General features: G+C 40.0%; 1 long non-coding RNA gene across 1 annotated transcript; it reads right to left on the bottom strand.

The window, feature by feature from the left end:
- Positions 1–2,250: 2,250 nt before the first annotated feature.
- Positions 2,251–4,300, bottom strand: LOC109205120. The gene is made up of 3 exons (XR_002064604.1): positions 4,061–4,300; positions 2,748–2,797; positions 2,251–2,667 (listed from the first exon to the last, which is right to left on the bottom strand). It is a non-coding gene; the product is annotated as an uncharacterized LOC109205120 (long non-coding RNA).
- Between the last annotated feature and the right edge of the window lie 227 nt (positions 4,301–4,527).

Here is a 4,527-nt window from a genome sequence, read left to right as displayed (position 1 = left end):
GAATATAGGTCCCTATGGGACGTCTACTCCACCGATGATCATGTGAATGGCATGTTGAGGTTCTTCAAGCTCATTCTTCCTGCCTGTATCTCTCTCCCTGAAGTGACTCTTAGCCCGATCACTTAGGAATTCTCGAAGGTGGCCCTCATTGAATAACCTAGCCACTTCTTCCCTCAGCTGCCTCCAATCCTTCGTTCTATGGCCATGCGTGCCATGATACTTGCACGTCAAGTTCGGGTTCCTTTGGGAGGGATTGGTCTGGATTGGCATGGGCCACTTGGTATCTTTGATTCTCCCAATAGCTGAGACGATCCCTGATGCATCTATGCTGAAGTTGTACTCTGATAATCGAGGGACCTCGGCAGGGTTGACATGCTTATCGAACCCGTTCTTGCTCATGAGTCCTTGAGAACCTTGACCCCGGTCACTTCTTCGATCGCTCCGAGAGGTGTTGTGGCTCGGGCCGTTGTTCCTTCGATCGGCATATGGTTGATACCGTTCCTTGTTGAATCTTGATCCCCGGTCTGTGTCCCTCGGGGGCTTGGCTGCGAATGTATTAGGATGGACCGAGCCCGATGGGGCTCCCAACTGGTCGTCCTCGACCCTAATATTTTTGATTGATAATGATTGTGTACATCCGACCATGTCACGGCTGGATATTCGATCAAGTTCTGCTTTAGCTGTCGAGACGCGATCGAGCTTCTTTCATTCAAACCTTGCATAAAGGCCTGAACTGCCCAATCATCGGAAACCGGCGGTAATTCCATTCTTTCCATCTGAAACCGGGACACGAACTCCCTTAGCATCTCGTTATCCCTTTGTTTTATTTTGAAGACATCCGATTTTCTTGTGGCCACCTTTATGGCCCCGGCGTGTGCTTTCACGAAGGCGTCCGCCAACATAGCAAATGAATTAATAGAGTTAGGAGCTAAGTTGTGATACCAGATCATAACTCCTTTTGATAGTGTTTCCTCAAACGTTTTCAATAACACTGACTCGATTTCATCGTCATTCAAGTCATTTCCTTTGATTCCACAAGTGTATGAAGTAATATGTTCATTAGGGTCAATTTTTCCATTATATTTCGGTATATCGGGCATGCGAAACTTCTTGGGAATGGGCATTGGAGCCGCACTTAGGGGGAAAGGTTTTTGTATGAACTTTTTCGAGTCCAGTCCTTTCAAAATCGGAGGTGCTCCTGGTATCTGGTCGACCCTTGAATTGTATATCTCCACCTTTTTGTCATTTTCTTCAATTTTCTTTTCTCCGGATTCATTTCTTTGGTTAGTTCTTCGAGCATTTTCATAATAGCGGGATCAGTTCCCGAGCCATTTTCATCGGGCCTTTTAGGCGCTGGTTCCGTATGCTGGGCGTCCACTGGTTCGGTGGTGTTTGGAGTTTTTTTTTACTCTGAAGTTGAGCAATGACGACTTGCTGAGCTTGCAGAATCTCGAATATCACTTGGAGGCTGACTCCTCCTTCTTCCATTTCTCGCGTTTCCTGGCCTCCAGCTCGGGCTTCCCAGTGTGCATTCCTCACGGGGTTTGTGCATGCATCCATGTTTAGAGCGTTATGTGAACTGATATCAACGGGCTCCAATTTGGCACTCCCTCAAGGTTTATGGGTGGTACACCGACCCCTATACCGCTGTTTTCTTTGAGTCCCTCACTATCATGAGCTGGTGCGTTTTGTGTGCTAGACATATCTCAGCCTGAAATCAAAGAATCTTTGACAAGAAAAAGTGTGAAGAATATCGTGTGTTATCAGAAAACTAGCATTAAAATAATCACTATTATCTTTAGCCCCACGGTGGGTGCTAAACTGTTTACCTCGAAAAATGCGAGTAACAATCAAATTTGATTTGTGGCTGTAAAGATACGTGATTTATTCCAATACTAGTGAATGTATGAATAATATTAAGCTTAAGTAAAAAGAAATTGATGAACCAAACCAGTGTTGTTAGAGCAAAAAAGACCTCGAGCTCGATTATCTCAGGGACCTCGAGGTGAGCTAAGTATAAAGTATGAACAATAATGTAAAGACAATAAAGCTGAAGAACAATTGTTGAGCACGTTAAACAAGAAAAGCAGAGTAGAATGTTCTATTGTAGAGGATGAGATATCCTTTTACAAATGATTGGGGTCCCTTTTATATAGGAGGAGAAAACCCCAATACAGTACATTCCTAATTGCGGTAAAGAATTCTATTGGTACAGGTGTACAACAACCTAGTACGGACATGTACCATTTCATACAAATCTTATCCTATAATTTATGCCTTGATCCACGTGTCCTTGAGAAATTCCCGCTCTTTCTTGAGTGTCCTCGAGATTGTGCTACCCTCGATGTAGGTCGTGCCAGGCCTTCGATCTGCTTCGTCGAGGTGTGTGTCCTTCAGCCGGGTCCGACCTCCACTTCGAGTCGCCCGGACTCGGACTCATAGCTCAATTTAAGACTTCGAGATCGGGCTCCTTTATTTTGACCATATACACAGAGTTACTTCAACATACAACTATATAACTTTTCCCTTAAACTTCTTAAACGATCCGCGCCAGTCATAGCTTAGGTATCGTCCTTTTGATAGAAAAGCTTTAGTGTCCATGCTTTCCCAAGTCAAGGATTCCTTTGCACTGGTTGCTCACATTCTTCTTAAGTGTTGTTCCAAGAACTGAAATAAAAAAAGAACAGAATCATCACTAAACTAATTTAGGAAATTACTAAGTAGCAAAAAGAACAACGTGATTGTACCTCGTACAATATCTTGAAGAAGAATATATTAGTCATGTGGTTACTACCTTCTGCAAGAAAACATAAAAACCATTTAATATCAGAAGCTTAATAGAAATTACCAAATCGGCATCATTAGCTTATTGAAAAGATCACTCCACTAATAGAGATAGAGTTATATACAACTGTAGGAAGTGTTTCGCAAATGATATTCACTTCCCAACCAGCCGTATAGGTGGACACACATCTTGTGCTATCTTTTCCTAAGTCCTAACTGTCATATTTCATTGTCCCAAGTAAGGTGGATAATACTTTCTATAAGCTAAAGGAAAGAGAAATAACATTAAAAATATTATTATGCGGTGTGACATTATATCTCAAGTATTATAAGTAGAAAGAAACATAACAATTTAGTTTCAGTTTTTCTCTTGTTTACAGAGAAATGATTGATTAGAATACAGAGTGCCATTTTACTAGATCAATATAGAGTAGTTTGTCGGGAACAATTTGAACATTCAAACAATGCCAATAATCTAATCAGTACAAGTACAACATCATTTCAACATGAAAAGATGCAGCAAAAGCACTGACTTTGAAGAGAAATCCTCGAGGTTTACACGGCAAAGGTAAAAAATATTACTAATCTTGTGGTCTTATACTATTGACATTTGCTTTTTTTTTTAACTTCTTGCCAAGAAATGTAGCACAAATAATTATCAGCTTGGTGATTCATAATGAAGCTCTGTTGTTGCAAGCGTGACAAGTAAAGATAGTGTCAAATGGCAGTACTTAGACAGCCTCAACTAGTGTCACACATAGTATATAAAGAAGAATGGAATGGTGGACAAATTACGAAGTGTACTTGCACAACCTCAAGTAGTTATCTGAATGTCATCTATACAGAAGAATCCTATTCCTTTTTTGAGAAGGAAAAAGGATTTCTATTCTATCAAGCTGCTATACTGATAATAATAAATTCTATTCTCCTTAGTTATGAGAAAATGACTATCTACGGAAGTGCAAATCCAATAAATGTTAGTTAATCCTTTAAAGCATTTAATCAAACAGTTGGTAGGAATAGAATAGAACGCAACAAAAATTTGCAACCATTTTAAAGGCAGTGAACTAGAAATTCAATCCAGAATAGCACCTAATATAGGTGAATAGAACTTACCCGAAACTTAATAACCTTGACTAAAAGATCGAGAATTATCAACAGTAGTATTATAGACTAGAGAACGGATTAAATATGATAGTTGATTGTATATGAAGGGAGGTTTAAATTTTGGTAAATTTCTGTCATGTTTAGAATTCTAGAACAGTCTAATACCAACCTGGTCGTCTCCCCTTTTGATTCCCTGCGTCATGCTGGAATTGGTTTATCCGCTTATCGAGCGCGACTATGAATTTAGAGAAAAATTGATTGGAGCGCTCGAAAAGTATATGAAGAAAATCTAGAAGAAAAATCCCATGGCAATCGTGATTTTGTGGTTGAGGAAAGGACAGAGATCATTAGTACGTTTATGAGAGAACATTAGACCGACGGCCTTCCTTAACGGTATCTCCAACGACCCAAAAAGTTATCTTATATTTTAGAACTCAATTATGCGCTTTTAAGCCTTAAAAATCTTGTTTTTACCCTCCTCGATTTGCATGCGTAGTTCGGGCGTGCTTTTAGAAAGCTTTTATGTTAAGTTGATAAAAAGAAGAAATTTTGCCTAAAAATTTCATTTGAGTTGACTTCGGCCAACATTTTTGGTAAACAAACCCGGATTCGTGTTTTGACAGTCCCGATGGGTCC

The sequence above is a fragment of the Nicotiana attenuata genome, unplaced genomic scaffold, assembly GCF_001879085.1.
Source record: "Nicotiana attenuata strain UT unplaced genomic scaffold, NIATTr2, whole genome shotgun sequence".
Lineage (NCBI taxonomy): Eukaryota > Viridiplantae > Streptophyta > Magnoliopsida > Solanales > Solanaceae > Nicotiana > Nicotiana attenuata.
Note: the sequence above shows the minus strand (reverse complement) of the source record. Positions and strands in the feature narration are given on the sequence as shown.